Below are 26,977 nucleotides of genomic sequence, written 5' to 3' on the forward strand. Positions count from 1 at the left end.
GTTACCGTTACATCCGTAGACTTTAGGATCTAAACTCAAGAACAGTTTGGATGACCTAGGTTATCCTGACTGTTCTGATACTGTCGTTTGAACTTTCAGAAGACTTACTGGCAAGGATGCCAGGTGAAATTTTCGAATGTCTTCGCATACACGCTGAAATGTCTTCACACGTCTTCACACACCATATTGTGGCTTTGGTATAAAACTAAAGTTAAAAATCAAAATTTATGCTATGTTCTCACTGCGCTCTATATTAAGTAATAATGCGTGAACCTTAATGATGACATCTTATATCAAGAAAGGCATTGTAATTCCTCCAAGAGTCTGAAATCCCTTCAATAGTTTCTTCTGGGATTCCTCCAGTTTTTTTTTTGTGATTCCTGACAAAGCTTCCTACCAATTTATTAAGTTCACCGGGAAGTCTCTTCCGACATTCCTACAGAAGTACATCGGGAATTATTTTCCAAGTTTCCAGATAAACTTTTCCAGAAGTCTTCCAGAAATTCTCCAGGAATTCGTCCATGGCTTCCCCAAGAATACCATACACATTCCTTAAGAAGCTTTCGAAGAATTCTTGCAGCATTGGAGGTAGAATTCCGCCAGGATCAGTGAATCAAAATTCATCCATCGCGCAACAATAATGACAATGTCGCAACCTGCATTTGTTGCGACAATCCACCCAATGCGACATAGGTTTGTCCCAACTTGAACAGAATAGGACAAAGATCGCACGCTACGAGCATAGTGATTTTTAAGCCTTGCATTGCGATTTTCGAGAAGGAACTTCGAGTCGGTAAACACCGCAACGCTGCTGAATACTTACCATCAAACAGATTCAATTTTAGGTTAATAATAATCGGTTATTCACGAGTTGAAAAGTACGCAACAAATTCAGATTCCGTTTTGTCCCCAACTTAAAAAATCGGGATTATGTTATTATCTAGTACGTGTTGGGATAAAGAGTAATCGCCGCGCCTCCTTTGTTGCTTGTTTTGTGTCTCTTTTGTCCGACAATTCTCTTCACTGGCCAGGATTACCCAGGGAAATTTCTGCATGATTTTACTGAAAATAATAACATAAATTATTCGAAAACTCCCTCCTGAACTTCCATGAAATTTACTTTGAGTTCCCCAAGAAGTCCTCCAGCAATAATGTATGGTTTCCTCAGGATTTCCCTCGAATATTTCACGGTTTTTCCCGAAATTTCTCAAGAAATTCCTCGGATTTATTTCTACAAAAAATCCTTCAAAAGATCCTCGCGAATTCATCCAGGAATCCCTTGGAAATTTCTCCAAGAGTTCCTTGGAAATTCCACCATCAGTTCTTCAGAATTACTGCAACAATTTCCAGGCAATTTCTACAAAAGTCCCAGAGAGTGTAGTGTATCTTGGAGCTCCAAGCAAATTCCTTTATGAGTTTCATGGAAATTTCTTCACGAGTCCCAGAGAATTTCGTCAGGAATTTTCCGGAGATCCCCTTAGAAGCAATCGAAGTATTGCTGCAGTAATTGTGGTAGAACCCCTCCGGGATTTCCCAGAGAATTTCTCAACGATTTTTTTTATTTAACTACACAAATTATCCGGAAATTCCATCTACAACTTCCACGAAATTTACTTCAAAAGTCTTCTGAAAACTCCTTCAGCAATAATGCATGGCTCCTCGGATTTATTTCCAAGAGTTTCTCAAAAAAATCCGGAAATTCTTCCAGAAGATCCTCGGGAATTCATCCTTGAGCTCAAAAGAAATTCCTCAAAGAGTTCTTCGGGAATTCCTCCAGAAGATAATTGGGAATTTCTTCAGTAGGTTCTCGGAAATTCCTTTAGAAGTTCCTCTGGAATTCCTCCAGAAGTATCTCGGGAATTGTTCATGAAATTTTCGGGAATTCTTCTACAAGTTCTTTTTGAATACTTCTAGGAGTTTTATGGGAGCTCTTCCAGAAGTATCTCGGGAATTCCTCCAGGAGTTTTTCGGGAATTCCTCCAAAAGTTTCTCAGGTATTCCTCCAGAAATTCCTCGGACTTTCCTCCAGGAGTTCCAGGAGAAAATTTCTCCTGGAGATCCATGGGAATTCCTCTCTAAGATCCCAAGAAATTTCTTCATCAGTTCTTCAGGAATTCCCACAGGAGTTTCCAGCCAATTTCTACAGAAGTCCCCGAGAGTAAATCTTGAAGCTACCATGAAATTCCTTCAGGAGTTTCATGGAAATTTCTCCAAGAGTCCCCGAGAATTTCTCCAGGAATTTCCCGGGAAATTCTAGAGGGAATTTCTATGAAATTTACTTCAGAAGTTCACCAAGAACTCCTCCAGCAATAATGCATGGTTTTCTCCAGGTGATCCTTAGTACTTTTCATGGTTTTTCTCGAAAATTCCTAAAGAAGTTTCTCGTATTTATTTCCACGAATTCTACAAAGAAATCTGAAAAGCCATCCAGGAGTTCCACGGGTATTCCTCCCGGAATCTCTCGGAAATTCCTCCAGTATATCCTCGGAAATACCTCCAGAAGATCCTCGGGAAATCGGTCTGGAGTTCGTCGGGAATTCCTCCAGGAGTTATTCAATAATTCCTCCAGGAGGTTCTCGGGAATTCCTTCAGGAGTTCCTCGAGAATTATACAAGAAGATCTTCGGGTAATCCTTCAAGAAGATCTTCGGGTAATTCTCCAGAAGATTTTTAGTGATTTCTCCTGCAAATCGTCAGGAGCTCCTCAGAAATTCCTCGGGAACTCCACTAAGAGTTCCTCGGGAATTCCTCCATAAGTTTCCAAAAATTTCTCCAGGAGTTCTGCAGAAATTTCGTCAGGAGTTCCTGGAGGTATCCATAGGAACATCCAGTTGAACTTCTGATAAACTTCTGAAAGTCCTCCTCCGTGGAAGTTTTCCCGAGAAAATGCTAAAGGGATTCTCGAGGATCTCCTGGAGAAATTCCCAAGGAACTCCTGGAGGAATTCCCAAGGAGCTCTTGGAGAAATTCCCAAGGATTCTTTAGGAATTCTCGAGAAACTCCTGGAGGTCTATCCGTGAATCTCCTGGAGAGATTCCCAAGGAACTCCTGGAAGAAATCGCGAGGAACTCGTGGAGGATTTCCCGTAAAACTACTGGAAGAATTCCCTAGGTACTCCTGGAGGAATTCCCGAGTACCTCATAAAGGAGATCTTAGAGGTATTCCCAGGTAATCTCTGAAGAAATTCTCAGGTAATTTCTGAAGGAATTCCCGAAAAACTTCTGATGAAATTCTCGGCAAACTTCTGAAGCAATTCCTGAGTAACTCCTGCAGGATTTTTTGGGAAGTTTATGGAGGAATTCCCAAGGAACTCCTGAAAGAATTCCTGAGGAACTCCTGGAAGTATTTCGATGAATCCCTAGAGGAATTCCTGAGGAACGCCTAAAGGAATTTTCGACGAACTTTTGAAGGGGTTCCTGAGGATCTCCTTAAGGAATTCCTGAAGAACTCCTAGAGGAATTCCCGAGGAACTCCAGGAGGAATTTTTGAGAAACTCCTGGAGGAATTCCCGAGGTATAGCCGAGAATATCTTGAAGAGGTTCCGAAGAACTCCTGGAAGAATCTCCATGGAGCTAGTGAAGAAATTCTCGAGGAACTCCTGGAAGAATACCTGAGGAACTCCTGGATGATTTCTTGAGAAACTCCTGGAGGAATTCCCGAGGAACTCCTGGGGGAATTCTCGAGGAGCTTCTGGAGGAATTCCGCGGAATACATGGAGCAATTCCCGAGGAACTCCTGAAGAAGTTCTCGGTGAACTCCTGGAGGAATTCTCGAGGAATTCATGGGGGACTTTGCGAGGAGCTCCTAGAGGTATTCGCAAGAAGTCCATAAAGGGATTTACAAGGAGCTCCTGAGGTACTTCTGGTGGAATTCCCGAAGAACTTCTGGAGCAATTCCCGAGGAACTCCAGGAGGAATTCCCGAGGAACTTCTCCTCTTTCCGATGAATACATGAAGGAATTTCCTGGGAACTACTAGAGGAGTTCCCAAGGACCTTGTGATGAAATTCTCGGCGAACTGTAGGACGAAATTCCCGAGAAACTGTAGGTATCTGTGAGTTTTTATCAGCAAAAATTGAAACGCATTTCAACTGAAATTGTTCCAAGATTTGAATAACTGGGTTGGATCAAAAATACAAATACTATTTTTAAGCTTTCAAATATCTTCAAAAGTCTTCACATAATTTGAAATGTCTTCAATATGTCTTCATAAAAATAAATGTCTTCACAGAAGTTCAAATGTCTTCACATTGAAGACATGTCTTCCCATCTGGCACCCCTGCTTACTGGACATGATAGATTACAAATCGTAGCTTTGTAAAATGAAATAAGTTATCGTTACACCCGTAGACTTCAGGACCGAAACATAAGAACAGTTTGGATGACCTAGGATATTCAGAAAGAATATTCTGCATCATATTCTTCCCTTTCTATGCTGTTGAGCACCGAAACCACATAAATACGTAGAAAAAACGTAACGCTTGGAAAAATTCCGGCTTCAAAGGGTTAAGTAGGGTCTGGGACCATTTGGGCAGCGGGACCTATTTTGGTCACTTGCTACTATAACTCAGTCAATTTAAAACCGATTGCCTTGATTTCTGGGACACGATCAGATACATATATGTAGTATCTAGCCATGTTCAAAAAGTAATTTTTATGTCATTTGGTTTGAAATTGGTTGAGTTATAGCATCAAGTGCCCAAAAGAGGTCCCCCTGCCTAAATAGTCCTAGACCCTGTTCAACTGTATTATGAATTTCTTTGATTAAGAGAAAAATACATCCATTAGATGCATCCAATTGTTGCCACTTGCAGTAAAACCCAAGGGACAAAAGTTTTATTGATGTTTCTTGCACCCGCCCTCGGCCCATCTCCCATGCCTGCGGGCGGCCCCACCTAAACGACAGCAAAGTTAAATCGATTTCAAGAAGAACTTCTTCTGAAAAGACACGTTGCATTAAGCAGATAAGGATGGCATTCCAACAAGGCGCGCGCATTTTTCACTACTGCAAACAAGTTAGCGTTCTTGTGGACTCCGGGACTTAGTGTTCGTTTTTCCGCCCTACGCCTCTCCGCCTCCGCCACACTGATCTTTTGATGAATTTCGATGTAAAAAGCGGCGAGGTTGAGAAAGTTTCTTTGAATGGGAATCTTTTATGAACTTACTGCGTTTTTCTTTGGGCTGCTCCCACGTTGTCGTCCTTGCCGGGCAGCAGCATCAGCCAACAGCCGGCAAGCTGCTGCACTTTAACTCCGGAGACTCTATCAGATGAACTGTCAAGATCCTTCAGATCAAAACTTTGGCCGTGTCGTTCATTCGCGATTTCTTCCACCAGCTTGGCCCCACGGTGGGGACTACCTTCTTACTCCCACTTGACGAAGAACTTTATCATTTTTCAATTAATCACGCTGCATTTCATCGCTGCTCTTTCATCGCATGCCACCAGGTACAGTGCTTGCAGGAATGAAATATACACTGGATGATTCTCATTCATTCGAAATTATCATGTCTGATGAAATGTTGTCCTAGGCTCATGAATACTTATCGACCTGATATTTTTAACTGCTGCTAGGGAACTTGAACTATCATAAAAAAGAGCTACTAATTAGTCCTTTTAGATGTGAGACAACTAATAACAGAGAAATAATATTGAAAGATAGATATAAACAAATAGTATCAAAAATTTACAGAACATTGAACATAAAATTTTGAGCATTCATGAATTAATAACTTTTAAGTTCCTGGATCAATATTCAACTCAACATTCAAGTTATTTACGAATTGCAGTTAAAATTCCAGGGCAATCATTGTCTTATAACCTATAATACAGATCTTTCAACATGACTATTTCGTTTGAAATTTGACTAGCGTGTTCATATTTCTTTCCAGCACTGTACTGCCGTGAATCGCAAGTCAGTCCCATCTGCATTTTGGGCAAAAATGAGTTAATGTCCGTTTTCAATCTTCCTTCGGATGATCTTTCAGCTGCGTGAATAAAAATATATAGTTTGTTCAGAAAAATTGAAAAACAACACGAAGTCAAATTGTCCCATAATGAAATGTAATCGCAAGTCAGTCCCATTACGAACTAATGTACTCTCCAGTACAAAACCTAACACTGTTTTAGCCAGTTTTATATTTTTCACTGTTATGTTTTCACGTTTGAAGCAATGTGTGAAAGTTTCATGATGATCGCAAAAGTTTTCAATTCATGGGGATTTTTTTAAGTTTCACATAGAAATCGAATTTGAAAATTTCAGAGTCCATTTTCTCAATGCCTACTTTTTGCAGATGGGACTGACTTGCGATTCACGGCAGTGTATATCTGCGTACTTGATTCGGCTACTTTCTGACACTCCTCACTGCACCTTTTTTTTTCTTCGCCAATGCTTAGTTGAACCCGAGATTTTTCTTCTTCTCTGCGCTTAACTTTCATGCACTTTTATGTCACGTTTTTGATATTTATTCACCTTCGTTCACTCTCTATCTACCTCTGCTGATTGGGCACTCTTTCTAACGATTCTGAAGAATTAGCAAACGACGCGCACGGAGGGACACACGGGACCTGTCACGAGTCGCGCTTCTAGTGTTAATAAAAATTATGCATGACTTTCGCAGAGCCCGGCTGGTGACTGGTGATGACGATTTATTGCTTCTCGGTTGGTCTGGCCGGTTGCGATAGGTACTGAGCGGTTTTTTATTTGACGATGAGACGTTTGCGCTTCTATCGCAGGTTGGTGGTACACTGTTCACTTATTGCTTGTGCAATTACAATAGTTGGCAGCTGTGAAAACTTGTAAACAAATACCTGGATGTTGGTTTTGTATTTATTTTGTTTCACCATACAGTCGAGGATCTTATAAAGGCTTGTCACTAAGTTTGTGTACGGTGCAATTTATCTATTGTGTTTTTTTATTTTTATTTTTTATTTATTTTTTTAAGTTATGTGTTGCATCCGATTTAGCCGATTTTTAGGGAGTTATTAAGACATAACTAGACATAACTAGACATAACAAAGCTTGGTTAATATATGACCCTAAACAAAAAAATGGCTTTATAAAATTTCTTACTCAAGTTTTTATAGTATTTGAGCTACAGTTGATTCTTGGGGTCGTTTTCGACCCCAAACTTTAAACATCTCATACAAATCAGTGGCTTGTACGATATTTGGCTCTTCTTTAGCTCAAATGAAAGGCACATCTGTAGGAATGCCTACTTTTGAAGATGTTCGAAGAGATCCAGATCCACCAGGAGATGCTTCAAATGATAAAAGTCCCTTTAGATATCATAAATTTGGCTAGCTTAATTTGTTACCAATGAAGTAATCGGGATCACTCATGTATCGTTGTAAAGGCATTTACGTTGAGTTGGATTATAGATATTAACCCAAATTACAATGAATGCAGAACAGTGAGAGTATTAGCTGAACATTGGCTGATTACACAAGTTTACAAAATAAAACGAAAGTCGTGAACTTCTGTCAACGACCAAAGTTTTTGAAGCACAATTTAGTGCTGATTTCGAAACCGACCTTCAAAAAATTAAAAGTAGAACAGTTTTTGAGTTTTAGCTCAATATCGAGTTTTGTAACTTTTCAAAATATGTAATTTACTAAAATTCAAATATATTGCGTTTTGTTCAACCAATTTTAAATCTTTTTCCATAAATTAAAAGCTGAATATAATACCATTCGATCATCTGAATACAGGTTTTGCGTCAGATTGATGAAATTCAAGATATAGGCGAGTTTTAGGGACAATCTTCTTAAATTTTAGCAAATTTCCCAAAATTTTTTGAAGAAATGTATTTTTTTCAATAAGAAAAAAACAACTTAAAAATTCTTTCTCGACGTTTATTTGACATATCATATGTAGGCGAGTTACAGTAAAAACTTCAGCTCAATCGGAGCATTGAATACGGAGAATGAGATGTTTGAAGTGAGCGACATTGCCTAAAAATAGAACAAAAATCGAACTCAAATCATCAACCTTGTATGGAAAGTCGAAAAAATTTCCGCTCTACTGTAATTTTTTTCCTTCGCGTTTTCGAACTCAGGGCATGATTCTACACCAAAAATGATCATCAGCTTACCGAGTTCAAAAATGCTGTAAACTAGTGTTAATGGTGGCAGTGGCTGAATACAATGACAGCTGAATATAGATTGGTTGTTCAACCTCTTTAATCAGCAATACATAGATATATCTATGTGAGTCTATATAAGTTGAATAGAATATTATTCATCTTTGTAACCAGCTTTGAAACGTACATCAATATGTAGAATTAATCATCTGTTGTTCAACCTTTAAGCAAATAATTTTTGACAGCTGACCCAAGCAGTGTTTTACAAAGTCCACATAGCTACTTCAGCCTCAATCTTCTCAATTCAACTCGCCTCAACATCTTTAATTCAACTTATGTTCTTGATTATTCAGATACAACAAGCATTGCTCTCGTTTTCGAGGAGATGTATACATTTGTGTATGTGATAAGGTGATAAATCAGGGTTTCCGAGTTCAATTCCCAGTTTTTCTGTAGATTAATTTATACATTCCGAAGCATCTCTTCTGAAAATCAAAATTCAGGAATGGTGGAAATAAGTATATTTTTTTAAAAATTTTAACCAAATGCAATAAATTCAAATGATTACTGACTAAGCGCATTTTAAGCCTTAAACCAGTCTTTCAATGAACCTCAAACCAACTTATGGTTGGATAAAATCTCCAAAATTAGATGTTTAAGGGCTGAATAAAGGATTGTACATCTTGTGTCCAGCTTTTGTTCAAATGGAGGTTGCTTTAAACTCTACCCGATCACGCATTTCCCGCGCGCAGGTAGGCCGGATTAACCCCCTTTACTCCGTATGGTTGCCGGTAATTGACGGGCGATGACGAACATCAGTGGCTTAAAGTCTAAAATAAAAAGCGTCTATTGTAAGCTAACGTCCATAGACGAAACACGAAATAAACTTTCACGTACTCGACCCCCGACCTGGCATTTCTTCAGTTTTCATTCGATTTTTTTGAAGTCGCTATCAATCGATCATGGTACGGTAAAGGCTGGGTGTGCTGCGCAATACAGATCTCATTGTGATCCACTAGCCTCTGCCCAACAACTGCTATCCCTACCTCCGCGGGATACCAACCGGAAATTACGAGCAACCTTAGGGAAGATCAGGTGGGAGCTTTGGTCGTTCGCTAACAGGGAGGGGGGGGGGGGGGAGGCGAATTGGTTCTGCAAACGTGAGCGTCTGTGCTCCAGGAGGAGCGGCTCACAACAGCGTCTGATCCCCATGTTAGGGTCGGCTGATCAACGTCCGAGCGCCAGGGAAGGACTCTAAACTCAACTGCACGATGGTGGTCCTCCAGAAAGTAGGGGATTGGTGTCAGGCCCTACGAGCCAACCGTAAAAAAACCATTGTTACGGAAAACCAGCAATAGAATAATACGAACCGAGACCAACTGCAACCCCCAGCGAACAAAAAGGATTTGCGATTGGAAACTCCGGTACGTGGAACTGCCGATCTCTCAACTTCATTGGAAGCACCCGCATACTCGCCGATCTACTGAAGGACCGAGGATTTGGCATCGTAGCGCTGCAGGAGGTGTGTTGGACAGGATTCATGGTGCAAACGTGTAGAGGTAATCATGCCATCCACCAGATCTGCGGCAACACACGCGAGCTGGGAACAGCTTTCATTACAGACAAGTGTGATCGGTTGGCGACCGATCGACGATAGAATGTGCAGGTTGAGAATCAAGGGCCGATTCTTCAGCTTCAGCATAATAAACGTGCTCAGCCACACTCCGGAAGCACTGATGATGATAAGGACGCATGTTACGCGCAGCTTGAACGCGAGTACGATCGCTGCCCAAGCCATGACGCCAAGATCATCATAGGAGATTTGAATGCTCAGGTAGGCCAGGAGGAGGAATTCAGACCAACACGGTCTATGCCTCCAAAAACATGACCATTTCGTAGCACCTTCTTCCAGCGCAGCCTCTTGTATCGTTACATCTGGAGATCAGCACAAAAAACGGAATCGCAAATCGACCACGTTCTGATTAATGGACGGCACTTCTCCGACATTATTGACGTCAGGTCCTATCGTGGCGCTAATATCGACTCTGATCACTACCTGGTGATGGTTAAACTGCGCCCAAAACTCTCCGGTATTAACAATGTACAGTACCGGCGGCCGCCCCGGTGCGATCTAGAGCGACTGAAGCAACCGGATACGCGCTGAATCTCGAGGCAGCGTTGCCGGACGACGGTGTGTTCGATGTGGCCCCTCTAGAGGACTGCTGGAGTACAATCAAAGCAGCTATCAACAACGCAGCCGAGAGCACTATCGGGTACGTAGAACGGAGTCGACGAAACGATTAGTTCGACGACGAGTGCAGAGCGGTTCTGGAGGAGAAGGATGCAGCGCGGGCGGTAATGCTGCAGCAAGGAACCCGACAGAATGTAGAGCGATACAGACATAAGCGGAAGCCAGGGATGGGACCATTCATTTGCAAAGAGTTACATTCACTTGATTCTATCTCAGTTCAGAAGCATTCTATCAAAAAACAATGTATGGATGAATTGAGCCTTGTAGTTTTGTCTGAAAGTTCGCCGAAAAACATTAGGGCGCACACGCATACTAAATTCGTGAACGTGCTGTGAAGGCAACTCTCCACGCGGTGAATGTAAATTACATTCACGTCGTGGAGAGTTGCGTTTGCTGCCTTCTGTTGACTTTATTTTTGGCGCTACGCAAGTACATTGTTCTACAAAGTTTCAGATAAAACAAAAATAAAAAAGTGCTCCATACATTAGTTTTTGCTACGATGTTTCTGAAGCGAGTTATTCCCATTGAATGTAAATGATTGCAAATGAATAATCCCATCCTTGGCGGAAGCAGCAGATCCACCTCTTCCGGGAGAAAAAGCGCCGCCTGGAAGAAGCGGAGTGCGAGAAAATGGAACTGCTGTGCCGTTCGCAAGAAACACGAAAGTTCTTCCAGAAGCTCAACCGCATCCCGCAAAGGCTACGTACCGCAAGCCGAAATCTGCAGGGATAAGGTCGGGAGCCTCCTCACGGACAAACGTGAGGTAATCGAAAGGTGGAAGCAGCACTTCGACGAGCACCTGAATAGCGAAGAGAATGTAGGCACGGGGGACAGTGGCGTAGCTAGAAATTGTCTCTGGGAGGGGTTTTCAAAGGTCAATGATACCTTTTTTGTTTGACACTTTTTGTAAATAGTAATGAGCAATTGTATTCGTAGTTTGGAAGTAGCCGCGCAGCCGAAAAATTTTTTCGTCGCAAAGCGCTTTATACTGAACAAATTTTGGTTCGGGGGGGGGGGGGGGGGGGTTATCCCTGAACACCCCCCCCCCCCTACCCCGTGGCTACGCTAGTGACGGGGGATCAAAGCAGCGGAGGAAATGACTGTTTTGGTGCAGCAGAGGACGGGAACGAACGAACTCCCACGCTGAGGAAAGTTACGGATACCATCCACCAGTTCAAGAACGGTATCGCAGCAGAACTCATCAAGATGGGCCAGGGGGAAAGTTGGCCACCTCTCTGCACCAGTTAGTAGTCAAGATCTGGGAAACCGAATAACTGCCGGAGGAGTGGAAGGAAGGGATAATCTGTGCCATCCACAAGAAAGGCGACAAGTTAATGTATGAGAACTTTTGAGCGATCACCATTTTGAATGCCGCGTACAAAGTGCTATCCCAGATCATCTTCCGTCGTCTTTCACCTAAAGTAAATGAGTTCGTGGGAAGTTACCAAGCCGGTTTCATCGATGGCCGGTCGACAACGGACCAGATCTTCACCGTAAGGCAAATCCTCTAGAAATGCCGTGAATATCAGGTCCCAACGCACCGCCTGTTCACCGACTTCAAGGCGGCATACGACAGTATCGACCGCACAGAGCTATGGAAAATCATGGACGACAACAGCTTTCCCGGAAAGCTTACCAGGCTGATAAGAGCAACGATGGACAGTGTGTACGTAAGGATTTCGGGTGAACTATCCAGTTCATTCGGATCTCGACTGGGACTACGACAAGGTGATGCACTTTCCTGCCTACTATTCAACATCGCCCTGGAAGGTGTTATGCGACGATCCGGGTTTAACAGCCGGGGCACGATCTTCACGAAATCCGGCCAATTTGTCTGTTTTGCTGATAATATGGATATTATTGCTAGATCATTTGAAACGGTGGCAGAACTGTACACCCACCTGAAACGTGAAGCAGCAAAGGTCGGACTAGAGGTGAATGCGTTTAAGACAAAGTACATGCTGGTAGGTGGGACTGAGCGAGACAGGACAAGCCTTGGCAGCGATGTTACGATAGACGGGAATATTTTCGAGGTGGTAGAAGAATTTGTCTACCTCGGTTCTTTGCTAACGTCTGATAATAACGTGAGGCCTACCATGGCCTACCATGGGCTCCAGAAGAAACTGCGATTAAAAATGATTCACCCCCGCACCAAATGCACCATGTACAAAACGCTGATAAGACCGGTAGTCCTCTACGGACACGGGACATGGACCATGCTCGAGGAGGACCTGCAAGCACTCGGAGTTTTCGAGCGACGCGTGCTAAGGACGATCTTCGGCGGTGTGCAGGAGAACGGTGTGTGGCGGCGAAGGATGAACCACGAGCTCGCTGCACTTTACGGGGAACCCAGCATCCAGAAGGTGGCCAAAGCCGGAAGGATACGATGGGTAGGGCATGTTGCAAGAATGCCGGACAAAAACCCTGCAAAGTTGGTGTTCGCGACAGATCCGGTTGGCACAAAAAGGCGTGGAGCGCAGAGAGCATGATGGTCGGATCAGGTGGAACGTGACCTGGCGAGCATTGGGTGCGACCGAGGATTGAGAGCGGCAGCCATAAACCGAGTATTGTGGCGTACTATTGTTGATTATGTCTTTGACTGACTGTTAACGACTTAATTGACGAGTATTAATACAGACTGAAAGAGCCGTAAAACTAGCGAAATAGTTGATTGTATCTTGTCTTAAAAGTGATGTTGAGCAATATATACATTTACAGGGCGATCACCATTTTGTATGTCACCAGTGCTATTCCAGAAATGCCGTGAATACCAAGTCCGATCGTATCGCCTTTTCATCGACTCCAAGGCGACAAACGGCAGTATCGATCGCACAGAGCTATGGGCAATCTTGGAAGAGTACGGAGGTCGGACCTACTACTGGTTCCAGGAGAAATTATCAAAGAACATTAACCTCACAAAAATGTTCAAAACGCTTTTGAAACCAGTGGTCCTCTACGGACAAGAGATATGGACAATGCTCGAAAAGGATTTGCAAGCACTCGAAGTTTTCGGGCGACGTATGGGCACTACTGGTGATGGTTAAATTGCGCCCAAAACTCACCGTTACTAACAATATACAGTACCGGCGGCCGCCCCGATACAACCTAGAGCGACTGAAGCATCAACAACGCAGCCGAGAGCACTATCGGGTACGTAGAAAGGAGTCGATGAAACGATTGGTGCCACGAGAAGTGCAGAGCGGTTTTGGAGAAGGACGCAGCGCGGACGGTAATGCTGCAGCAAGGAATCCGACAGAATGTGGATACAGACAAAAGCGAAAGCAGCAAATCCGCCTCTTCTGGAAGAAAAAGCGCCACCTGGAAGAAGCGGAGTGCGAGGAAATGGAGCTACTGCGCCGTTTACAAGAAACTCGAAAGTTCTACCAGATGCTCAACGCATCCTGCAAAGGCTTCGTGCCACAAGCCTAAATCTGTGAGGATAAGGGCGGGAGTTTCCTGACGGACAAACGTGAGGTGATTGAAAGGTGGAAGCAGCACTTGGTCGAGCAAATGAATGGCGAAGAGAATGTAAAGGAAGACCTTTGGAAGTGTGCAGGAGATAAATTACGAGTTCTGTCACCTTTCCAAATGTTCTGGTGGTACATATTGGTAATTTTTTATTACGCCCTCATGATCGGGGACGCAGACTGAAGAATCTAAACATATCAACTTCACAACTCGTTGTTCATATTGGTAACTCAACTGATCCGATCATATTTCACCGTTTCAGCATATTTGTTCAGCTACTAGCATATTGTTTATTATTATACATAATTGGCTGCACAACCATCCCCAGCGTAAGTGGAATATTTTCTCCGGCTCTTAATGCTTATGTCCACATTTTCATCCCGGCTGCATCATTCAGTTAGCAATCATAATAATTTAAAAGCTCGCTCTGATCGAGCGAGCGACACTCGATTTCAAAGCAAACACCGCACCGTGCGTAAACAAACTTCCACGACACCAGCAGAAACGGTAGCAGCTGAACGGAGGCTTCCTCCCATAACATCACAGCACACAGAGCACACTTCTTATCGTTCTCCTTGATGTGACATCCCAACTGGAACAAAGTCTGTTCCTTGGCTTGGTGTTCTATTGGCACTTTCACTGTTTATTAACCAAAAGATCCTTGCATCGTCAAAAGACCCCAGACGGTTCCATTCCGGGAATCGAACGCAGACATCTTAACTTTTGAAGGCTACGCATTGACCTCCCGAGCCGAAGAAGGTCCCCGCCCAGAACACTTGTTGATATGTATTCAAAAAACGCAGTTACGCGCTTCTTCGGTCCGGTCGGTCCCGGATCGCGGCCGTGGTCGTGAATTTATAATTGAATTTCGTCGAAGTCTCGACGCTTTTGTTGTTGATTGGCAGCTTTGGTTGCTTGCCACCGCACCGCACCGCATCGGTTCGTCGGTCGTCGCACGCGCGTTAATTATAGATTCACTTATTCGTTCCCGATATGCCGGTCGTCGGTGCGGTGTGGTGACTTGATGATGGCTTTCGGGAGCGGCTTGTTTCCGACAATGGCACTTTGCGCGCGCTTACTGTACTTCTCTTTTCGGTGTCAACCCTAATTAGTCACCTCTCTCTTCCCTTGACTCACAACACTGACTTGTTGGTAGTTAAACGGTTTGCCCGTTTCTATTGGATCGTGTGTTTTATAGTTGACACGAATCGGCGGCCGGCACAGCGCGGTATGGCGTATCGTGGCGCGTTATCACTCGCTAGTTCTTCGCATTACTGCACGAAACACGGTAGTCCCGGAACGTCATTTGGAATGTGATTGCTACAACTAGTAACCTGCTTGGTTGTTTTTGCAATTTCTCATCGTAATAGGCTGTTTTACCTCACGCAAATCTGACAGGAAAAGGCCTACTTTCCCACACCTAATTAACAGTGCTGTAATGATTCATTACAGCACTGATTTGCGTTGCGTAATGAACCATTACAGCACTGTTTTCAGTTTTGGTCAACTTCTTGATGCTTTCTGGACGCAGTTTTTAAAAATTGTGACAACTGCCCAGTAAAACCTATTATGATCAGATTTTCTTAAACATTGGCTATGAACATCAGTGTGCAGTTTGATGAAACAGTTTTGTTGAAAACTATCCTCAAGGGTAATTTATGAAATTGCAAAAAACGTTGTACGCAACTCGGTGCAGAACTCGATTTCTCCAGCACTCGTCGTAATTATCCAACTCGGCAAGCCTCGTTGGATAAATGTACGACTCGTGCTGTAAAAATCGTCATTCTGCACCTTGTTGCGTAAACTACTATTTCCGTTCATAAATGTGTCACTATGTTACAGTACAGAGTATCGAATAGTTGGTGGTACAGGGCCCAGTAATAACGCATAAAGCGAAAGAGAGCCTATAGCTCCTTACCACAGCGAGTTAAGAACAACAGAATATCCTGAAGATTCTGGTTTCTGAAGTCAGTTTCACTTAATAAGTGTTCACCGAATACTTTACCGAATACTGGAAATGCAGTTGCGCAAAAACTGGACAGTTAGGTACATTTCAAATGATACGAAGTTCCATAATCGGATTCACAGCTATCACATGCAAATGAATCAGCATGCTGAATATTCGCCATGTGATAGTTGAGTCGGCAGTGGCCAGTCAATGCTTTGACCAGCATGCTGCAATTCTGCTTTGACAGATTTGTTAGATACTTTGCCACCTCTAGAGATGGTTCAGTACAATACAGTTTGGTTTGACGACATGACTCCAAACTATTCCAGTATTGTCTGTGTTGAGTGGCAGCCCAGGTGGGAATCTCAAGCTTTACCCAACACTTCGATTATCGGAATAGCAGGCTTAGGGCCAATGAAGTTTTGTGATGCTCCTGTGCGAGCTAACTCATCAGCCATTTTGTTTCCAGCGATGTAAGAATGGCCAGGTACCCATACAAGGTGAACAGCGTTTGCTGAGTTCAGCTCCTCGATTTGAGTTCGACAAGCGATAGCTATCTTCGACCTAGAGTTGGCTGCTGAAGCAAGTGCTTTAATAGCAGCCTGGCTATCTGAACAGAAGTATATTACTTTGCCCATCACGTGCTGCTGAAGTGTCGATTGTACTCCGCACATAAGAGCAAAGATTTCGGTACAGTGTCTACCAAGTGAGTCAGACTGATACAGCCTTAGCTCACGACAATAAACACCAGCACCTGTTCGACCTTCGAGAATCAATGTAACGATGCCGTCTGAAATACTTTCTTCCAGATATCCAGATGTCCACACTTCCCGGGAAGGGAATTTCGTGGAAAATGTCCTATATGGAAAATTACAAGCAATTGTAATATCACTTGGAGCAAGCACAATTTTGTCCCAATTCACCAAAAGTGGAAATAACGAGGCGTGTGTTGATGTGCGTTTCACAAGAGTTTCCTCTAGTAGACCGAGTACCCATAGCTGGTAAGTGCAAGAAAGTGCTTCTTGTTTGAGATGAATGTGTAGTGGGGCAACGTCAGTTGAAGAGAACGCTCCAGACATCGCCATTTAGCACATCCTTTGGAGATGGCCTAACTTTGATTGAATCGTTCTCACTTCGCCCCACCACACAAGACATCCATAGGCCATTATCGTCAATAAGCTCGAACAACAGTTGTGTAATTCTATTTGATATACTTGGATTTTAGACCCCAAGTTGTACCAAAGGTTCGCCGGCATTGCCCGAAGGCCATACAAGCTTTCTTGATTCTGAACTTGATGTGAGGTGTGCAGGGAAGCTTGAAATCAAGAATGACTCCAACGTACTTTACCTGTTCAGTCACATCGATTTCAGAATCAAATAGACGCAAAGGTCGAACGCCATTACGGTTTCGCCTTTCCGTGAAAAGAACAATAGCAATGTTTTACTCGGATTAGGCCGAAATGCCATATTGGCGACACCAACCCTCAACTACCTGAAGGGCGCTTTGCATCAGGTCGAAAAGGGTGCTGATGCACATACCAACTAACAATGTTAGGTAGTCGTCGGCGAAACCATAAGTAGGAAAACCGCTATTATTGAGTTGCCTCTATAGCGTATCTGCTACGAGATTCCACAAAAGCGGTGGCAAGACTCCTCCTTGGGGGCATCCACAAACACTCCATTTTCTAATCCCTGCTAGACGCAATGTCGAGAAAAGATATCTGTTTTTGGGCATTTGGTGAATCCAATTGGAAATTATTGGAGATATATCATGACCCCGTGCGGCTTCCAATATGACATCGAAAGGCACGTTGTCAAAGGCACCCTCGATATCTAAGAAAACACCCAAGCAGGATTGCTTTTGAGCGAATGCTTTCTCGATATCGTAAACAACTTTGTGTATAAGAGTCGCAGTGGACTTTCCAGATTGGTAAGCATGTTGGTTCACATGAAGAGGCACATTGGCCAGATGAACATCACGGATGTGATGATCGACTATGCGTTCTAAGCATTTCAGAAGAAAAGAGGTAAAACTGATAAGTCTGAAGCTCTTTGCTTCTTCATACGACGTGCGACCCACTTTCGGAATAAACTTCACAGTAATATCCCGCCAGGATTTGGGAATATACCCTGTAGCAAAACTGCAAACAAGTAGTTTTTTCAAAACATGTTTGAAATGATCAAATCCCTTCTGAAGCAAAATAGGATAAATCCCATCTGCCCCAGGAGATTTGAAAGGAGCAAAGCTATTAAGTGCCCATTCAATCGATTCTAAAGTTATGATACTGCGAGCCGAAGCTAAAGAATCATAACTACAAGAAAAGACATCAGGTGTATCCGAAGATGTAATATCCACACATCCAGGGAAATGTGTGCTGAATAAGCATTCCAGAGTTTCCTCATCAGAGCAAGTGAGATCGTCATTTGGCAAACGAAGTTCGTTCACTCGGAAATCCTTAGATTTCGCAAGGATTTTGTTCAACCGACTGACTCAAACTGGAAATATTTGTAGAAGGTTTTTCCAGCCGAATCGTTCAGCAGACCGGAGTGCTTTCCTGTAGACCTTGCGAGCCAAACTGAAAGCCTCCAAACCAGCCGAACGTCGTCTGTTCCAACTCTTTCTACATTGTTTCCTGAGTTTCACCAGATCAGAGTTCCACCAAGGGGTTCCTCTTGTGATCTTTACAGACCGTAGAGGGCGCATGCTTCTTTAAAAGCTTTCATGATGAAGGTCGTTGTTGTGTCAACGACATCATCTAAATCACTTGGAGTGTCAATGGATGGTGAGTATCCATGAAATTTGACCGCAATTAAATCAGTAAAGAGATCCCAGTTGATTGACCGGGGGTTCCTGGAACGCAAAGTTTGCGAAGTAACATTTAAATGTTCAAAAAAATATAGCGATGGTCAGATAGAGATTCTTCATCTGACACATGCCAATTGGTCAGCTCGTGACTAATTCTACTAGAGCAAAGCGTTACATCTAACACTTCCTCTCTAGTATTGTGCGTTTAGCACCAAATTGATTTCCGAAAAAACTTCATTGACTTCCGCTGCCTTTCCTTTGCTTTAAACATAACGTCGGAAGTAGTGCGCTGTACAGTAAATCTGGTTTTCTATACAGCGCACTACTTCCGATGTTATGTTTAACGCATAGGAAAGGCAGCGGAAGTCAATGAAGTTTTTTCGGAAATCAATTTAGTGCTAAACGCACAATACATACCATGAAGGTTGGGCGGTTGCCTATGTTAAGTCATGCAAGATCTGTTCTACTTACTTGAATATTCCATCAAACTGGAGCTTCTCAAGTTAATGTCTGAACTGCCCCAGTTGATATGGTGAGCATTGCCATCACTGCCAACAATTAGGGGAGGGCCTTTTGAAGTGCAGTATGTGATGACTTGTTTGAAAGCATCCGTAAGGGGATGGTTCATCATACGGTAAACAAAACGGAACACTAGACGTATTTCCTGTTGAGGTTCCCACCAGATACATCTATTGTGATAGCACATCTGATGGTTAGTTCAGAGATGAGTGTAGCAACAATTGCGTTGTTGACAAGCACACAGGCTCGAGGCATGACACGCCAGTTTGACATTTCATGTTTGCTGAAAGTAGCAAACACCTGGTTCACACGGTTTCCTAGATGGAAATTCCCCTTACGAAAGTAAGGTTCTTGGACCAACGCCACTTGGGCTGTACCATTTTGCATAAGTCTGCAAAAATTGCTGTTCTTTTATGTTGAAGATTGATCTGAGCTGTCCTAACCGTAGCCACTACCCGAACTAGGTAAGATTAAACTCTTCGCAATAACAGCACAACAAAAAGCAGCAGAAATAAAACCAGATCGGTGTCGATTGGAAAACGCCAAAGGCGAAGTTGCACAGAATACACTGTATAAATCGCATTATGCGAAACCATATAGGTTAAAATTTAAACTAATTAACAACATCTTCATAACCCCGCCCGTATTTAGCCTCAAGTGAAACTAAAGAAGGGCAGCTGATTGTTTCGGAGAAACACAAGGTCCACTGCACCATTGCTCCGGCTAGAGAAGTAATGACAACATATTGTGGAGGGCGCCCTGCACAGTGTTCGAAATCGATGATTTTACGATCAAAATTAAATAATAATAAATAAATAATTTTTACTACCACTTGGGGGTGGAAACCCTCGTGGGCAATAGTGGGAAAGGTGGTTTAAATACATGACAAAAACTAGTTATTTTGCCTGTAATACAAGAAAAATAAATAAAAATTTATAATTTAGGATCCCGCAGTAATTTTTACTGCATTGCGTAATTTCCAGCAATATTTTACAACATTTTTGAGCACGATTTATTTATTTATTTACTTAAATTAGCGACACTTTACACCAAAGGTGCATTCGTGTCGTTTTTGAGCATTGTTTTTACCAAATAGAATATTTTATTCATGCTTTTGAATTCATATTGTTTACTATCAGATGATCAGGCAATTTCTGATGAAGTTACTTTAAAATTACCTATTTGAAGTTTTTTTTGGGTCAATATTCAAGTTATGTAGCGCTAGAAATAGGAAGAAGGAAATATTAAACAGTTAAAGATATGCATCAAAACACAGAGTAGATTTTTTTTTTTCATGCATTTATATTTATATTTGTTGTTTGACTTTTCAACTACGGAATCAGTATCCGAAAATATCAGAAGAAGTTTTGATTCGTCCGATAGCAGATTAACAACTTTTTCGGTAATCCACGAGTTAGACTTACACCTGGGAAGCAATTGAAATATATCATATATAAATCAATAAAATACAGGGTGTGCCGGGAAATAATGCGATGGTTTTTTTTATTTCAAACATTATTTTTAATCTCTTGACGTTAACCAATTACATGTTTTGACGTCCCATCGTATGCATCATGAGTTAATTGAAGTATTTTTCATATTTTTAACAGTACTTTTCACAAAAATCTAGTTGATAATATTTTTTTATCAAATTGATCATTTGATATAAAAGATCTACTTTATTTTCACCAGGAAATCGTCAAAATATGTATTGAAGAATGTAAAATTACAACTACCTTAACCCTCAGAGGCCCAGGACAAACTTTTTATTTTTAATCAGCTGATACTCAGGATCTGTAAAATATAACAATAAGCGGTTTTCACTATTATCGATGGGAAGAGTTGTACTTCATGCAAGGGTAGTTGTCAAACCGGAAGTCCATGCTTGAACCTGATTTTGCACCGGAAATAAGTGTTCCCTGGTGCTATGTTTGGCGATATGTTCTACAGCTGCCTTTTTCAATAATTCGCTGTTAATTCTCGGTAGATCAATCAAGGTGGAATCTAAATCAGGCCTTAACTTTCTTAGCAAAGCGTGCTTTTACAAATTGGAATCAATTTTGTAAATTAGGACAGAAACCGATAAACGCCTAAAAGTATGCAATGATCTAGTAATAATTCGTTGGCTAAAAGTATGACCCGTGTTTGAATTTTAGGTGGATTAATCACATGAGTGATACTTCTAAAAGAAGGGCTCAAATATACGAAACAAATTCTTCATAGACACCAAACTTCTAAAATCATCTTTTCAGGTGCAAAATGATTATGATCACGAAATTGGGTCTTAGGGAGTCCTACCGGAAGTACACTCCTGGGACCAAGTTTCAGATGCATCTCATGCCAGAAAGCAGCCTCAGCATTGTGTACTTGCGTTGGCCTACCATTTCAAGTTGTTAAAGATTTCAGAATTATTATAAAATAGCAGATTTATAGACGACTCGCCAAAACATTGCCCCAGGGAACACTTATTTCCGGTGCAAAAACAGGTTCATACATGGACTTCCGGTTTGACAACTACTCTTACATGAAGTATAACTCTTCCCATCGATCATAGTGAAACCGCTTATTTTTATATTTTACAGATCCTGAGTATCAGACGATTAAAAAAAAGAAGTTTGTCCTGGGGCTTTGAAGGTTAATAAGAACTGCGAAGGTATTTATCAAAGCGCATTTGATATTCTAACCACCGTAGCCATTCAAATCTACGACCATTGCACAATGGGTCCAGAGCCGTATTTACGAAGACAAAAATGTTTGTGCCTAAACCATAAGTTTTAGATACATGGGAAACTTTCTTCATATTTTTCGACCTTTTTTCTCATTATTGTGAAATTAGGGTGGTCCCTCTAGTTTAGCTGATCCAAACATCTGCTTTTTAATAGTTTTATGCACGATTACAAAATGTCCTACAAAGTTGTAAAAAAACTTATTTAGAGCAAGTTTGCCGAAGAAACCATTATTTTATCTCTTATGGTTCCTAACTTATAATTTTTTAAAAGATTCATGTTAGGGTGATCCATGAATTTCAGTTTTCCTGAAATAACTTTTAATTCGTTCGTTTCTCGTAAATACTTTGTTCCGAGCACTTTTAGAACTATCAACGACGCATATTTTTTCCAAAGAGCTCAAAGTTCTAACTCTCATAGTTAAGAAGATATTGGCATTTTTCTTCGAAAAATCACTTTTTTTCAAAATGTCATATCTCAAAAAGGAGCAAATGGATCTTCAATCTACCGGTTGCATTGGAAAGATCGTACTCTGTTCTATTTATGGTGAAAAAACTGCAGGTACCTTTTTTGTTTAAAGCTTTTTAATGAATTTTGAAAATACGATTTTTTTCATGGAAAAGCAGTTGTAACTTAGAAAATCGATGAGATACAAACTTGGCGTCTTCGACAAAATTGTGAGTTTTTGGCTGCTATAAAAGTGCCCAGAACAAAGTATTGTGAAAAAATCAACACATAAAATTATATTGAGTAAAAACAGATTTTCATATGAAAAATGACACATTTCAAGCAAATTCAACTCGTCTTTGTTAGATAGATCAAAGTAGCTTGGTAAATGGTCATCCATTTCATTGTAGAACCAATGTTTATTTATACTGTCATCACCATTTAGGCACAATGTTGATAAGATATTGTAAATCATGTAACTTTGATAGGCTTTTACGTTAACCTAAACATATACTAGTGATTGACATTTTCACTATCTATACATTAAAGTGATGAAATTGAAATTAAATTGATGGAAATCAGCTCAAAATCACATTTTAAGTTGAGTTCATTGACGAATTATGGATTATAAGCAAATTTAAATATTATCGACATGGTTACTTCGATCTATCTAACAAAGACTAGTCGAGTTTGCTGAAATTGTTCCGCTTTCCATATGAAAATCTGTTTTTACTCAATATAATTTTATGTGTTGATTTTTTCGCAATACTTTGTTCTGGGCACTTTTATAGCAGCCAAAAACTCACAATTTTGTCGAAGACGCCAAGTTTGTATCTCATCGATTTTCAAAGTTACAACTGCTTTTCCATGAAAAAAATCGTATTTTCAAAATTCAATAAAAAGCTTTAAACAAAAAAGGTACCTACAGTTTTTTCACCATGAATAGAACAGAGTACGATCTTTCCAATGCAACCGGTAGATTGAAAATCCATTTGCTCCTTTTTGAGATATGACATTTTGAAAAAAAAAGTGATTTTTCGAAGAAAAATGCCAATATCTTTTTAACAATGGGAGTTAGAACTTTGAGCTCTTTGGAAAAAATATGCGTCGTTGATAGTTCTAAAAGTGCTCGGAACAAAGTATTTACGAGAAACGAACGAATTAAAAGTTATTTCAGGAAAACTGAAATTCATGGATCACCCTAACATGAATCTTTTAAAAAAATATAAGTTAGGAACCATAAGATATAGAATAATGGTTTCTTCTGCAAACTTGCTCTAAATAAGTTGTTTTACAACTTTGTAGAACATTTTGTGAACGTACATAAAACTATTTAAAAGCAGATGTTTGGATCCGCGAAACTAGAGGGACCACCCTAATTTCACAATAATGAGAAAAAAGGTCGAAAAATAAGAAGAAAGTTTCCCAAAGACACCATGTATCTAAAACTTATGGTTTAGGCACAAACATTTTTGTCTTCGTAAACACGGCTCTGGACCCATTGTGCATTGGGTAGGTAGTCATTCGTTTGGGCATAGATATGTTGTCATAAGTTTGAAGAAATTCAATACTTTTATTTAGAACTAGCTTTAGTTATAACTCTCGGGAACAATATTTTGTCCTGATGTTTTAATTTTTAGTGATAAAAACTAACTGGTTTTTGCAAAAACGTTGTAAAATATTGCCGGAAGAAACACAGTGCAGTAAAAATTACTGTGGGCATCTTAATTATTTTTTTTTCAAATTTATTTTTCTTATATTACAGGCAACATAATTAGTTTTTGTCATGTATTTAAACCACCTTTCCCACTATTGCCCACGAGGGTTTCCACCCCCAAGTGATAGTAAAAAGTATAATCTTTCAACTACCGACTGAGCCATCTGCGCCATTTTGCGCCGGAAATAGTTACTTAAGGTGAAAGTACACATTAAAATATGTTAAATTTTCCTATAACTTTTTTGTTTTAAGATATAATGACTTGACATCTTCGGAAGAAATGTGTATTTTGACGTCCTGAACAAGTTTGTAGAAGATCACAAAACTGTAGGATTTTATCTGTTGAAGCTACACTGAAAATACTAGTTTTAGGGGTACTTCGCACAAAACGCTTCATATCTCGAAAACCGTAAGAGGTGGAGCTTTGACATGTTCTACGATTTTTGTACTCTTATTATGGGCTAAAACTTTGCCGAAGACGTCAAAACTCTAAAAAAATATTTCGAAAAAATAAAATTTTTATCTCACTTCTAGGGGGATTAATCATTTATTACATTTTATCAAAAGACGCCTTTTAACATGCAGAAAAACTTTGTAGAACACGCCAAACCTCTAGAACCAACCTAAAAAAAGTTATTTAATTTTGATCGCAAAATCATCGATTTCGAACACTGCCTGGTACCTAGGTTTTATTAGACCCCCTAACCATTCATTCCTAGGCCCGATAAGCATATAGCCGCATCACACCATGAATTAGTGGTCACCTGTTGGTGGACTCTTACCACCGGAACAGGCGATCCGTGGTGTTATCCATAGCCAATTGCTACCGACACTACACAGCTATCCAGGCTGATCGAGAAAAGAAGTTAATATTTATGATCATGATCAACTTCATACGGGCTCGAACAGCCGCTCAAAATTTCGAACGTCGATATTTTGTTTTTATTTTGCGGTATTTTGTAATCATTGCCGTAACGAATGAAAAGTTCAGCGCCTCATTATTGTCCCATTGTCGGAAACGCTTCTACGCCTCATTATTGTCCCATGTTGAATGGGAATCCCTATATACTTGGGACAATTATGCGTAGAACGGCACCTTTTTCTAACAACACCTCACTTATCGTTACACCTGGAGATCACCATAGCAGATAGAATCACAAAGTTACCTCGTTCTGATTGACGGACGGCACTTCTCCAACATTATCTTCATCAGCAGGACCTATAATATAGTATTGCACTAGGTATATCCTGCTTCAAATTAATGGTTTGGTCATTATGACATTTCCTTCCCACTTAAATTCCAGCGGCGCACATACATGTCCTTGTTGGACCAACTTAGTCGGTACCTATATGTGCAATTATTCAGCACAACCATGCTGAGAATATCTGGACTTGGTTACAGGAACGGCACAGATTTGATACACGGTGTACGAATGCTAACAGGGTTGATTCACAAGGAAACTTCTTAGTCAATATTAGCTAAACACTTAGCTAAGAAACAGCTTCAATTTCACTTGGAACGTCACATCAGAAAAAATAGTAGAAACACTTCAACAATTTCAATTTTGTTGAAACGTAGCATAGTTTTGTTAAATGCACTTTTACTATTTGCACACGAATCTGAATTAGCTTTAAGTAACACCAATCAATTGAAGAAATTTTGTTTTGAATACAACATAATACCGTTATACAGACACCTTTCTGACGCAGTATCTATGTTTGCGCTGTGCCCAAATAACTATTACCGCGTGTTATCAGTCGCCTTACAACTTGCCTAATAGGTACTAACCCATAAAAACTTCCACTATCGGCCCCACAGGTGCACCAAAAAAAAAATCTTCGGAGCCAAAGAATACAAACAATCACATTAAATGTGGGTACGACACGAACGTATGTAGCCGCAAACACACGGCGCCGCCGCCGACGCGTCGGTTCGGTTCGGAGGAGGACGATATCGCGATATTATTACCCCCTCGATATGATTCGCGCCGCGGTCACGTTGCCGACGATGCGTTTTCGCCTTGTGCGCGCGCGGTTTCTTGGTTGCACTTGTGCGCGCGAAGTACCCGCGCGCTGTTGCTGTAACCTGCAAACAGATCGACCGGCGATCGAATACTAATCATACGCGCGGGTTAGTAAGCGAGAAGGCTTCCCCGCAGGTCGCTGGAGCCAGTGATGCCGGATCGGTTGCTACGTTGAAGTGAAGCAAATGTACTTACGCTTTACGATGTGATTTTGATGGCATTTTGTAATAATTTTGTTCTTCGTCAATCTTTTTTATTTTGTTTATTCACTTACTCTAATTATCACTTTGTTCAGGCCACAAAAATAAAACTGTTTGAAGCAAATCAAACGTCACCCTGATAAAAAGTATCATAAAAATACGATAAATTTTATTGTTACAACACCATTTTTTCGAAAAATATTCACCATTAAACATATTGTAATTTACACAACACACTCACCATCACCCCTATTGTTCTATACCATTCGGCGAATGGTAAATGGCACTTTTACAATAAAAAATGGTGGTCGTTATGTATCTTAACCATAAAATTTTGAGAAAATTTCCACACACTTTTTCGCGAAAAACAATAGAATGTATTGTGTTTTTATGAGACATTTTTAGGGTAGTTTTCAAACGAAAACAATATATCTTAATGTTTTTTCATTGTTCTTACAATACAAATACAATTAATTGAATGGCGTCAAATGAATCGTTGTTACAATAAAATACAATAATATTTGTTGTTATTTGTAAGCAGTTTTCGCTTTTGAAAATCCATAGAATTTATATTTCCCGCTAACATTTATATCCAGCATTTACGAGCACTAACGTCCGCCAGAATGATATGCACATTTTATGATAAGAATCAAACACTCTGATGTCTGTCTGTTATATATTGCTTGGCAGCTGTTGATAAGATCTATCTTCAATCTTTTCAAATAACTGCCAAATATCACAAGTCAGACCTCAGGTCGTATGATCCATACCATAAATCGTTCACAATTCATGTGG

General features: G+C 40.9%; 1 protein-coding gene across 8 annotated transcripts in view; it reads right to left on the reverse strand.

Annotated features, from left to right (window-relative positions):
- Window positions 1-26,076, reverse strand: part of LOC109424501 (bcl-2-related ovarian killer protein) — a 154,376-nt gene extending 128,300 nt beyond the window's left edge. Inside the window, exons 1-3 of one of the 8 annotated variants that reach the window (XM_062860451.1) lie at window positions 25,748-26,075; window positions 6,366-6,790; window positions 5,159-5,380 (exon numbers count right to left, since the gene is read on the reverse strand). The gene's annotated coding sequence lies outside the window, so the exon portion shown is untranslated. Of the gene's footprint in view, window positions 1-5,158; window positions 5,580-6,330; window positions 6,791-25,124; window positions 25,379-25,747 lie in introns of those variants that run through there. The other 7 variants (XM_062860450.1, XM_062860449.1, XM_062860452.1 and 4 more) reach the window with 7 other exon arrangements.
- Between the last annotated feature and the right edge of the window lie 901 nt (window positions 26,077-26,977).

This window comes from Aedes albopictus, chromosome 3, assembly GCF_035046485.1.
Source record: "Aedes albopictus strain Foshan chromosome 3, AalbF5, whole genome shotgun sequence".
NCBI classification, from domain to species: Eukaryota; Metazoa; Arthropoda; class Insecta; order Diptera; family Culicidae; genus Aedes; species Aedes albopictus.